A 14209-nucleotide genomic window follows, 5' to 3' on the forward strand; every position below is an offset into this window, starting at 1 on the left:
TTAATAACAATAAACTTTACTAATGAGAGAGCTACCACGTCTTCTTTGCAGATTATCTTATACCCTTGTGGATATCCCAGGAGTTTCAGACCTTGTCGGGGTTGCACTAATGTTGATAATAATAGCTGAAGTTGCATCATCTTAACATAGTATACACGTATTGAACATCTGTTATCACAACCTTGAATCTAGCCCATTACCTCAAGCCATAACTGTCTTAATGATAGAAAACACTAGCAGATATTTTATAAAAACATGTCTCACTTTTAATTAAAATTGTTTGAGTTACATCCCACTCGATCTTATGGTCAATTGGAGGGAGACCTTTACCACAACTGTTCATGTCTTGTACCCACTGGCTTCCGGGGACCCTTTCTGCAAGATAAAGCAGTCGGAGACTTGAATGCTTCTGAATCCTAGGAGCTTTGTCTCCACTGTTCATGGTGTGGTGGTTTAGACGCCGGGTGCCGGGCGGGGGGGGGGGGTCGTAGTGGGCGCCATCTGTGTCTTGGACTCGAAAACAGATTTATAGGATACTGGGAATTTAATTAATATCAGAACTGCGGACCGCAACGGGACGGAGAATGAGAATCGAAATTAAAGCTTTGCTTTAAAGTTGCTGCCCGCCCCAGCTGGCTTTGAACACCGAGTGAGTGATCCTAGAACAGAGCTCGAAGGTCATTCTCTTATCCCTGCATTTATGAGCATCACCTTTTCTTTTGCATTAAGAAACAGAGGAATAAAAATTCTCAGTAACTCGTTGAAATTTTAATTTGTGTATCGCAGTCAAAAGCCTAAATAATCTTATTGTGCCGTAAGATATGGACATTGCCACATTCGAAGGCTTTGTCTGGCGGAAGCCCCGGAGAACGCAGAATCGATATCACGGGCACGCGTGCAAGAAGGAGGGAAACAAATTCCGGCGGAACAGAACAAGAGTCAAAAAGAGAAGAAGACTCGGCCGGAAATGAAATTGCGACAGAACGACAAAGAAAAGGGACAGAGAAATACTAAGGAGATCTTTTGGAGAAGCGAAACGGTGGAAATATAAGGCTCACATCTACAAAAAAGAGAAAAGAGAGGATTTGAATGAGTACCGATAAACGACGCTCCGTCTCATACGACGCCGGAAGTCTAACCATTTTTTTCTCATCCATTTTCAACTATTTTATTACGTCATGAAATTTGTATACCGGAAACCCTCATCCTTATGATTGTAAAAGTCAAGGGTCGTGGATATCACAAGTAAAATCAATTAGCTGGATGTGATAGCCTTTCGAGTTGAATGCAGGCAGAGAACATGGCAGTTATTGTACTTCGCATCAGCTGAATATGTTATTTTGCGTCGGAGGGTAACTAGGCCACATGCTAAAGTATAAATAACTACTGAAGCTGATATATTGGCCTGTTTGAGAAACTATTCTGTCATGGAGGATCTGGGGATAACATCGGATAACATCAGTGTTGCCTGTATCCAGAAGTAGACTGCAAGAGTTTTCTTTCGAAAATGAATAAGGAGAAATATCCGTAACATGAGATCTGTTTTGTAGAAAATGTATTCATTGACAGAGATCCAATATTTGGAAAACGTATCGAGGTATCGGTGACATTGGTTGTTCTGAAGAAGGTAATTTGCATGGCATATGCTGTGGTATCGAAATGAGGTGGTAAATCGGAAGACAACATTTCAACCCTAAATTTTATAGAGAATATTTATAAAAATATGTAATATCTAGAGTCAGCTATTTACAATTATCGTTGATATATCTACAAATTAAATGCGCGTGGAGTCATAGGCGCTTTTCCTTCATTGTATATTGAAATTATGCCTTAAATGTAACACTCGAAAACTTTTCACATGTATCATGTTACGACGTCGTTGTTAAACGTCTAACATAATCAGCCGAGAGGTTACTCAACTTAAAAGAGAGAAGGAACATGTATATGATCCGAAATGAAATGCACCTCCATTTTCGAAGTGAAGACAATAGTTCCATGTAGCAGCTTGCAAATTAACTACAGAGGTGTGTAGTTTTAAGCTAAAAGGCTCTTTAACCGTGGTAAACTCAGTCGAGATTTTGAACACCAGCTGTGAATGTGGCATTTGAATTTATTTTCTATTTTTTATTAAATAAATACATAAATACTTTTTCCCCTCATTATTCATTCTGTGTAATACCTGTGTTCTAGAAATGTCAAAGAGCTCTGTTACAAAAGGTGACGTCACCATGTGCACAACTCTGTAACGGAGTTGTGATGCTTTTACAGTATTTACTATTGGTGCCTAACAGCAGTTCAGTTTCTGGAATCGTAGTAATGTTCAACGACGATTGTCATGTTGTAATTACATGCTTGATTAACCCCTAGCGATCGGCAAATATGCATAGCCTTTGGTAACTATATGCGGAACACATCTACTCATGTGTTCCGTACACAGTTATTCAAGGCTATGTATTTTATACCGAATGCTATGGTGGACATGGTGGTATCTGCACGGTCCAAGAAATTTACAACACGTATGATTTTTAAAGGACCCCATCTCAAAATAGGGCTGTTTCTGGACCATTTTCAATTTGTATCCTTTACGTGTTTATGGTCATATAACATGTCGTCAAATTCATGAGAGTTATTACTGAATTATTCTGTGTAAGGCACACTTCAGTAGCATAATGCTTGCCTTAGCTCTTTAGCAGACCGGGCTGACCGGCTGACAGTATTGCTGTTGTTCGTCTTGTCTGTAACTGCATGTTTTGGAGGACAGGAAAAGAGACAAAGTGTGAGAAACGGATATGGAAAAGAGAAAAGGTGATTGAGGTTCGAAACTGTGAAATAAATCGTTCGCCGTTCAAATTCGAAGGGTTTTAACACTAGTTTATTCGAAATCGAAGATTTGTGACAAGCCGATTTGTCCAACCATATCCACTTGGCGGAGCATTAAAATAGAGTTCTTCTGTCTGCAGACAGAATCACGTGACTTTTTAAAGTTGTGTTGGTGTGTGGATGTGTGCATAAATTTTATACGTGCTTCATTTTACTGCTTACAAGACAATGTCGTAATATGCATTACACTTTGCAGAAAAGTTCAAAACATAAGCTTTTACGTGGCGGGTAATAAAGAAAAGTGACGGAGAAATTTAATATTTATATTAGTAATTACTCTTATAAAAATCGCGGTATGCAACCAGTCAAAAATAACACAATATAAATTTGCTGGAACTAATGGGATAATAGAGAAAAAAAATTGTATTTGATGGAGTAACACACGAAATTCTGATGCTCTGTTACACCACTTACATAAACAACAGTCAGGATATGTCCTATTTTTGATTACAGTTGTGATAATGAAAGTAACAGCAGTACAAATCAGTAGGACTAGAAAAGACTGTGTTATCAGGGCGATTCACCGCCCTGATGACGGAGGCAGTGTGACCTCTGAAACGTTGGTAAACATCGACCAGACTACACAGCGCAACAACCCAGAAGACAGAAATCTTTATACTCATCGCCCTGATGACGGAGGCAGTATGACCTCCGAAACGTTGGTTAACATCGACCAGACTACACAGCGCAACAACCCAGAAGACAGAAATCTTCATACTCATCGCCCTGATGACGGAGGCAGTATGGCCTCTGAAACGTTGGTAAACATCGACCAGTCTACACAGCGCAACAACCCAGAAGACAGAAATCTTCATACTCTGATGACGGAGGCAGTATGACCTCTGAAACGTTGGTTAACATCGACCAGACTACACAACGCAACAACCCAGAAGACAGAAATCTTTAGTCTGAACTTCTTTCATTTGACCCAGGTTTGAGACCAGTGACAGGTTTTTGTGAACACGATATTGAACGTTTTCCTTCCACGAAAGCTTGATTAGCTAAGTGACCATGAGCTACTGAGTAACGAATCACCATCACGAAGCAAGTTAGCTAGGTGGTTGTGAATATTGTAGGTCAATACGTGTTTTTCATAAACCTTTGCAGTTAAAGCTGTAGACTGTATCGACTACTGGAAAATCTTCTGAATCGGATTATTTTGCCGACTACAAACGCTGCTGTCTGTGTGTTATTCCCTATGGAGGAGACTCCAGTGCCGGAAAGCTGTGTTCTCTATCTGATTACTTTGAAACGAAAACAAATAAATTCAGTGTATCGGAGTAGGGGTTTTTAATTCATATTCCCATCTAGGATGTGAGGCAAATGGGAGGATCATAAATAGCTGTGTACATATCGAAACAATATAATGAATACTGGGAACTCAGTCTGCTGTTTTCATAACTTCAGAGTACTTATTTTCGTTCGTATCTGTTTCTTTGCAATCACGAATCAAATGTATCTGATCTAAGTAATTTTGAATGTTTTATAGCTTAACTGTTAATTATTAGAATCGATCAGTAAATCTTTTAATACATTTTATCTCCATACAGTTTTAATTAATAAAAGGTTTTAAGATATTGTAGGTGCGTCATATTGTGATTTTATTTAAAAATAGTATTAAAATATATTAAAATTGTCCGTCAATCACAATAAAGTAATATAAGATAATTAAATGGTTAAATACAAAGAACACATAGCAGCCATAAAACACAATAAAGATAGTTCTGCATACTCTAAACACATTCTCAATACAGGAGATGCTTACAACACAATTGACGAAACAATGGACATATTAAAAATAGTAAAAAACAAAAGACACAGAGATACAATAGAAAAATATCACATATATCAAACTTATAAACAAAACATATGCCTTAATGATAATAACATTTTGCTTAACAACCCCATCTTTAATGCACTCCAGTACCTTGACCCCAACCCTGACAAACCGCCTTTCACCCACCAACACCGCAGTCAATAACCAAACCTCGCTCCGATACGATGTACTTCTGATCTCTCCTCTTACAACTTCGATATTACTCCTCTGGTAAGTTTATACGTTTACTTTCATTATTTATTTTGTTTTCTATATTCAATTTCATTAATGGTTTTGAATCCTTTAATTCACAGACCAATATACGCAGCATTAACATCACTCCGACAATACGATTACATCAATGTTATATAACACATCAATAAATGTTGATACAATGAAAAACGAAGAAATGATAAGAAAATTAAGAAATTAAAAATTAGTAATTGAATTAAGAGTTTATAACATACACCTGATGACGGCTCTATGAAAGCCGAAACATGTCGAGAATGTTCCATATGTAAATCGAGTACTCGATACGGAACAAAGGATAATATTTTAACCATTTAATTATCTTATATTACTTTATTGTGATTGACGGACAATTTTAATATATTTTAATACTATTTTTAAAAGGTTTTAAATGTTTTCAGCGCGAAATGTTTACTGCATTGTGTCCATCCGGGATTTAGTATGCTCTTCAGTGTCTCGCATGTCATATACTTCGTGTTAATATTCAAAATTACCCGCTGAACCCAGGAATTGCAATGACAACAATTTACAGCTTGTGTGTTGAACACGCGGCTGGCGGGCCACATTTTGCCCTTTTTGATTCTGTATTTCTCAACTTATGAACAACGTTCTGCCTAAGACATCTTATTTTAAATAAATGTTAAGTTTTACAAACATTTCAGTGGTTCCATGGCAGTTAACCTACATCCATTTTTCCTTTACCAGTTTTGCGTTAACTTATCTATGTTATTTTTGTCTATGAGACATTTCATTGAAGTCTCTTTTGCATTCCTCATTTTGGCCCAAACCTATTCACACACGTATGGGGTTTTACCAGTCAAATGGAGCACATTGGAAAGTGTACAGTTTCGTTGAAGTGAGAGAGAGATTTCTTTTTTCAAGAGTTTAGCACAAAATTTTCGAATTTCACGGTATGTCGGAAGTTATACAGAATTTCAAACTATGTGTCCGTTATCTTCACGAGTTCCTTTGTTTATTAGCCACGTAACTGAAAGAAGATATTCGTGAAGTTTTTATAATTTAATTTTAAAACACATAGTTATGGAAATATTATCACAAAATATGCGATCTATTTTCCAACTTTTGTGTTTTGGCATAAAATTAGAAAACATAAAAAAATTCATAAGGTTTATTTCTAAATGTCTTCATTATTTTCATATGAATATCCAAGTTGATATTATATATGATAGATCTTATTTCGTACCCAGTATTAATGATTTTGCTATTTGTTACTCACGAGAAATGATATGACCTCGACGTTGCGGTCGGAAGTTGTTGGGGGACACGTGCTCCCTGTTAAAAAAATTACGCTTCAGTTCTGCATAATTCCTCCCGCTGATCCATCGTCTGATGTAACCAACATACTAGTTCTCTGTCCTTTTATGTGCACGACATGTTATAAAAAAATCAGACTGTTCTCCAGAGAGAGTTGAATACACCGGTAATTCACATGATTTGTCATCTTCATTATTTCAATATAAATGGCTTTTTCCTCCGTTCGACTGCTAAACATTTGTGAAGTAGTGACGTAAAGAAATAAATAAGAGAAACTAATGAATAATTACTTGCATTGTACCGGACTACGATGTAATGTCTTCTCAGATGGAATACATCGGTTTCTAACCAAAGATTTACTACCGTAGGACTTCCACATGGGTTTGTACTGCCGAGGTCTAGAGCATTCTCCTGAGTAACGTCCAGTACTTCACGTTCATTCGACTTTGCATCCCACACATGGCAGATGCAATCGCGCACACCAAAATTGTGATCTCTAACGAGCTAAATGTATGATGCATCCCTTCTGACAATTCTCCATAGATTTGAGAGCACGAACAAAACACATACCCCCTCTCCCCTTACTATTCCCTGACAATGAAATAATATTTACAACAGTTGTGTTCGTAATTTTTATGTAAATTTATCTTTATCCACAGATTCATTATATTGAGAGGAATGTTTTGAGTTATTTTTCATTAATCTAGAGATCGAAAATACTTGTTCATTTTGAGCTATCGATAAATATAGAACTTCAAGTGTTCCGAGCGTCTGTTCTGTATTTTAATCCATACGTCTTAGCCAGGAACATTACTTTTAAGATAAGAGTGGGCGTTCTGAAGCTCCTAATTAATAAATTTCCACGATTGTCTCTACACAATGGCGCTTGGGTTCACATTTGTTAGGACGCGAGTAATTTTAGCAAATTCCGCCAGGCTACTGAATTGTACGGTAATAAATACAGTTCATAAACTTCTGCATGTGACTTAAGTTATGAAATCGCTGCACACGTGTTTAGATTATTTTTGCATGGAACGTATTAGATCGAGCTAAAACACATCTGATGTGTATTCAGAAGGTACCAGCTTCGAATATCGCCTGGGACATCGACTATCTGACAGCTGATTGTTATGTACCTCAGATACTTCGAGGCAAACGCAAAAATGTGGCCTACACACAGGCTACGACCACTTCTTTCCCAGTCTATGCACAAATGGGAAGTCGATGTATCAATTACTTTACGAAAAAACATTTTATTTACCATGAATTTTAATTTTTCGCTGTGATGTGGTTCAAGTTTGCACCGTGTCGTATTTTATTTGCATGTCAAAGTGTGGAAAGGCAAATTAGCACCCGTTAACTTCTGCGCTAGATGGAGGCGAGTTGTTAGCTTTACTTACCGGCCTCCTTACCCCCGGAATCCTCTGGACGTGTTTAAGAAACCGAAGATAAAACAAAGATCCCCGCAATGTTTCTGCGCTCGACGCCATCTTGTGCGATTTTAATCAGTTATCCAGACGCCTCTAATTATGACGACAGAAAACCAGTAGTGAGCTATGAAAATCAGTAATCTGAGGACTGGGCTGAAATTTGCGTAATTATTAGTAATTAGCCAATTTGAACATTTCAGTGACTCAAAAGGTATTACCTGACATTTGTATTTGTTTGTATGTGCGGTAAATAGGATTATATATTGTTGGTAATGGAGTTGGGTTTCCATACACGACAGCCAAGGTCTCATAAATTGCATTTAATATGAAAATTTATCTCTCACTGTCCATTTACTTAATATATTTCATGTGTTAATTTTTTGTTAGGTCTTATGTTATCTTGTTTATGAGTAATGGGGTGACCGTGCTGGATTCATCTGTCCGAGGATAGGCACCTTTGATGTTCCCTTGTGAATATGGAAATTAATTAGTTTGTTAACGAGCTTCTGGCTACCTTAAGCGTTACTTTACCATCAAATATAATGTTCTAAAACATGCGAACATTTGAGAGAGGAACAACATTGCAATGCTTGGGCATTTGATAGTAAATGGGAGTTTAAAACATATGAAAATTTGTGTAGATATTTTTTACGAAATTGAAACATAAAAGGGTAACTGGATGAGCTTGGACACTGAAGTGTAATGAGGGGGTTGAAATAAGTAAAAGGGGAAAATAGAAGGAGAAAATAAGGAATATCGAAAGAGAGGAAAGAGAAAATAATAAATATGAACAGTAAAATTTATAAACAAACGTTAATGTTGTCATGTCATGTCCGTATCTGTAAATTTTGTAGCCTGTCACCTAGCACAAACATATTTTTTTTTTCCATTTTGGTAGTAAAATAAAACAGTAAGGTTAAAAACATATGAAGAACTGAACTGGGATGACACACAAGTAGCAGGGACACACATCTGACTGGGGGAAAACTCCACATTCTGAAAGTTTAAGGGATGTAATGGTAGGTTTAACTTTAATCTTCATTTCATCAGTGTTTATCATCAATTACGGTGTTCGTGACGTCTGCACGGCAGATCGAGATGTTTAAAAAATGCACAGAAAGGTAACAGAGTTTATATCTAACTTCAGGCTGTGTGTATTTTGGCTAGCTTTCGTGTTGTAAAGCCACGAATAAACATAGTAGCTTTGTTGGGTTTAAACTCATTAATCAGTCAGAATAGTTACTGAGGTGTTGTCAAAATTTTAAACAACGCTAATGCCTGATTTTTACATACATCACATTTGATTAGGCTCCAATTTTACACTCTACCCCTCCCCATAAAAATTATTTTCTGCTATGAAGACATATGTAGAAATCTTATTAGTTGGCCACACTTAACTTTTGATTTTATACATCTTACATTATCGGATTTTAAGCCCATAGTGCAATAACCAACCTCGAGGGCCACAAATTTTCTGTTTACCTTCGTTATAGGTATGGGGAAGCATTTTAGACACCAACTACGCTGGCACTACGTGTCCCATTTAGTTACCAAAATCTTTTATATCAGTGCCCATTTTATACGTCTTCCGAGGTGTCCAGGTCACATCAGAACCCTGATGATGGGGACGGAGTTGGTTCCCGAAACGTCGGTTTACTACTGTAACTAGTTGATGCGGCTGATTGCCCGAGAAGATCTTATTAGTTGGATATGATGTTGATAGATCAGATAATTAAGATATAAATTAGAGATATGAGTGCTCATGGCCCATTCATTACCTGTAATGTTGTGACTGGTTTGATACTAGACATGTGACACTTTATGAAAAGTAAATCAATCACGAACACACACAATGGATATCGTTTCTAAATCATAAAAACTTCTATCACGCCACTTTATTGCACCAAATGAAGATTGATTGCACGTAGAATTTTGAATACATACAATAAACGATGTAGTGTTAAACAGAAACTCGTTATGGAGGTGTTACAAAAATGCTTAAAATTATACTTTTTAAAACGGTTATCGAATGTATCAGCCATGTTATTTCAGTAATCACTGTGTGAACAGAACAGTCTCATGAATTGTTAATTGTGATTCCTGTTAGGCATTGGCTGTCATTGTCCAAGAAGATTTGCGTCTTCAAATACTCGACGTTGGCACCTCCTCCATTTTCTTTCAGTTCAACATGCATAATAATACGGTCACGCGGTATCTGATCGTATTCCGGAAATATTCTTGAATTATATCTACATTAATTAGAATAATTTGCACTGTATAATCATGGATCCACAGTGTGTTAAGTGATGAATTATTAACAGACATACTGAAATCCCCAATCATCAGATAATTCCGTACTGCGTTGAATTCATAATTTATTTAGAACTATATAATACAGGATGATCAAAAGTCTCTTAACCTAATTTAAAATATTTATAAATAATTGAAATTCAGTACAATTCGACTGGATCAATAAACATAAAATATCGCTGTGACCATATAAGAGCACTAGAAGGTGACGTCATGTGCTAACTTTCCCGAACCAGTTTGTCAGCTGTCTTAAAAAAGTCGAAGGGTAAGGTAGTCTTTGTCATAAATACGAGTGTTCATATATACGTATTCCGATTTTCCTGTGCCAAACAAATCCTGAAAATATTTGGTGAACGTTTCTGTGACAAAGGAACTGTTCATCGGGTTGCATAAAACATCGGGAAAAGAGCGAACGTCTGCATTGCTGAATGCGGTGGACATTCCCAGCGTTTGATGTAACTATTTATTGTTTTTGTTTTCGCATTTCAGCGCGATTTATTTTTTGACAAACGAAACATGTGTTAGGATTAGATTGGGTGACGTTTCGATTAGCCTGTGTAACGTACGAGGATGAGATGGACTAGACATGTAACACGCACGCTTCATCGGAAAATCTCAAAAGGAAAAGATAATTTGAATGAATTTCTCAAGATTGTTGTGTAATTTTAAAGTTGTTTAAACTCCGTTTTGAAGAAATGAGACGTGAAATTGTGGACTGGATGGTCAACATCTTGATAGTCAGGAGGAGAGCACGTGTCAATATAGTAATTACCTTCGTGTTTCTTACAAGCAGAGAATTTATTTGCTGGCTGAGAGACAATTAACTTATCAAGAAGAAGTTTACTTCATATAATTCATTAGCTAATAATTCTGAAATCGGATGTTCGTGATACATGGTACATCATACATTATTCAAATGAAATTCTTTGCCCCTTTGCGTGTAACATGCCACGATTCGTAAATTAATTCTGACCACCTGTATTTGATTCCCAGCTCTTCGGCGTCAGATGAACGTAGTCTTTGGTATAAGACAACTCACGTTTATAAATGTTGTTAGTAAATAATTAAGTAACATATTCCTTCCGTTGGTGTTATAATATAACACAAATCGTAAACAGGGATTCTCTGTGCTTCTGTATCCTGAATAATTTTCATACTGTAAACCGTAAACTCCAATCAGAATCATTGCTTTTTCTGTTCTGAATATCTTTGGCATTAAACACCATCAGTTGAAGATGCCTGTTCTTTTTTAAAACAATTTTTGGTGTTTAGTGGTTGGTAATTCTGTCTAAATTAGCACAGCTGTTTTCCTTTCTTATAATTACGACACGTATTCTGTCCATTTTTTCTCGTAACGCTCTGATTTTTTAAATAAATATCTGTAAACTGTAAACAAGAAAAGTGCGTAATTTTGAATAGCGAAGAGCGAGTGTGGAGATAGGTCGCTTTATGCTGTGTACGGTCTCCTACCAATCACGAGACATAGAAGACGAAAAGAACGTGAGACAGAAGGCTCTTATACTGTAGAAGATTGATGTAGGGTGTAAGAAATCTGACCTTCTTAGTTAAACCTTTATCACACCAGCAAAGCACGTCACTACACACTTGATTGAGTCTTACCAGTGCAGTTCATTTGTCAGATTGCCACAGTAATGGAGCGGTTCTTGTGAAAATTCGTGACTTATGTTTCATTTTAGAAATGCTGGTTTCGCTACTTACAAATACCACTGTTGCATTGTAAGTTAGAATTTAAAATAACCCCGTGACGTACGGACGATTACATTAGAATTTATTTTGCAATCTGGCTTCTCTGTCATAAATCAAGTTGTTGAGTTTTGAAGAAAATTAAACGAAATCTTAAATGCAACGAGATTTTTATCTGTGAAGTCGTAATGTGAATTAATAGTAAAGTTACGTTTAACGTTACACATTAAGATCTTTACGTGTGATTAACAGGAAGAAACATTGTGGTTTGGAATGCAGGATTTAAAGTGGCTTGACGACGTATGGATACTGTTGTTTTATCTTGTCATTTACGGGAAGGAAAGTAAGAAAAACAAATTTTCGTTTCCAATACGTCTTTTAGATTTCCTACTAAAAAAACCCTACACGCAGTAAATTGTAAAATAATGGATGAAAGAAAGTGATGAATTACAGGAATACCAACAACTCCATAAGAAAATTCGTGGCAAGTAAAGGATCGTAGGTTTGAAATCTACAAATATAGTCTTTATATTAAAAAATGTATATCTGGGAACAACAATAACAAATCAAAATGACACTCATGAGGAAGTTAGGAGGAGATTAAATTCTGGAAATGCTTGCTACTTCTCAGTTCAAAATATTTTGTCTTCCCGTCTGATTTCTAAGAACCTGAAAATTAAAGTATACAAAACAATAATCTTACCTGTTGTTTTGTGTGGGTGCGAAACATGGTCCCTCACTCAGAGGGAGGAACACAGATTGCAGGTGTTTGAGAATAGGATGTTTGAGGAGGATATTTGGGCCTAGGAGAGAAGACGATGGGGCGTGGAGAAAACTGCATAATGACGAACTTAAAAATCTGTACTCCTCCCCCAGTATTGTCAGGGTCATTAACTCGAGAAGAATGAGATGGGCTGGGCATGTAGCACGCATGGCTGGGACAATAGGTGTGCACCAGGTGTTGGTTGGGAAGCCTGAGGGGAAGAGACCACTGGGGAAACCTAGACGTAGATGGGAGGATAATCTCAGGCGGGATCTATGGGAGATAGGAGTTGAAGGAAATTGGATTTTGTTGGCCTAGGACAGGGTCCGGTGGAGGGCTTTGGTTAATTCGGTGGTGAACCTTCGGGTTCGGTAAGCCATCTGGTTAGTTAGTTAGTTAGTTAGTTATCATCATTTATGTTGATGAGTATCGTACTGAGTATCCTACAGTATATTAATTTGGACGTGTTTATTATTCTTTAAGCTGTGTGGTGTATAGTAGGAGGTTGCTTTGTTCTGTGGCTGTTTCGAAGATCTGTAAGAAAATTGAAACAAAAAACACTTGTATCTCTTCTGTCAGTCGTCCATCAGAATAGACTAATTCTGTGACCAATTATATCACAAGTTAAACTCCTACTTTTTGCTGCGTACTCTGTGGGGCATTGCTGTCAATTGAGCGGAGGAATATTTTCGCCCTAACCGAGGCCCATTTTTTCCAACATTACATAAACAAGGATTTGGGCTCGTCGACATGGATAATTAAAAAAACTTACTCTTCGAGTTAATATATGAGTTGAATTTTTCTTATTTCATTTAGCTCGATAGATGACCCATTGCCGTCCGCATTTGAGAGCTGTTAAATGATAGAGGATGTTCCATTCAACGCCAAAGAAAGAATTAAACTCGCTTAAGAATTATGCAAGTCTTTATCAACGCTAGTAATGGTGCCTTTAAGTTGTTAAAACACTTTAAATTGGAGAGTGATGTGCTTCACTGCCCCAGTAATCAAAACTCATAAAACAGCTTTGATTTATAACCTCAGAATTATCAACAAAAATCTAATTGGGTCACCAGAGTTTACAAAATATCGCCGTGCCAACCGGTCAGGAAAGATCAGGGTGGTTATCTTGAGTTCGTGTTGCATTGAAACAAACTTAGAAAATCTCTCCACAACTTTCAGCTTTGTGTTCCCTGCGAGGGACCAGTTCAAATAGCTGATGAAGTCAGGAAGTTTTATAACCATGGGGGCCGCATGCTCTGGCTAAGGGCCTTTGGCGCGGACACTACGCGAACTAATAACCAACCGGAAGTGGCGTAGGCGTACAGCTGGCGACGCACTTACATTCTTTCGTAATCTCCTCGTATTTGTCCGTGTGTGACCTTACTCTGACGTCCATTAGTTACGGTGGTTCATCCCGGATTACTGTTAACGAAAGACACCACCGTCATTGTCTAATTGATTAAAACGTTAATTAATGGAAATGAATTTTCTGACTCTGGGGAGAAAACGGAGCTGAATGTTGTATTTCCTACGGTTGGTCGTGTCTTCTCGTTTACAGTTCGCTTCGTTTGGGGATTAGGATTGAAGTGGATATTGTGTTTGTGTGTTGAAAACGTTCGAATGCAACTCATATCAAGAGAAATTGGAATTGGATTCCAAAATATGCAGAATTTGGTATTTAAAAAAAGAATGTTTAATAGATCCTTGTTTCATAAGATGGTAAAGTTGCGTCATATTGTGATATAATAAGTATATATTATATCTTGTCCGTCTAATCACAAT

The 14209-nt window shown here is 37.1% G+C and overlaps 1 protein-coding gene across 6 annotated transcripts in view; it reads left to right on the forward strand.

Moving 5' to 3' along the window:
- Positions 1–14209, forward strand: part of LOC110833858 (5-hydroxytryptamine receptor) — a 501370-nt gene that overhangs the window by 167706 nt on the left and 319455 nt on the right. The gene's annotated exons all lie outside the window — the stretch shown is intronic.

This window comes from Zootermopsis nevadensis, unplaced genomic scaffold (genome assembly GCF_977971745.1).
Source record: "Zootermopsis nevadensis isolate Lab colony 2312 unplaced genomic scaffold, Znev_1.0 Znev_ptg000002l, whole genome shotgun sequence".
In the NCBI taxonomy this organism is placed as follows: Eukaryota; Metazoa; Arthropoda; class Insecta; order Blattodea; family Termopsidae; genus Zootermopsis; species Zootermopsis nevadensis.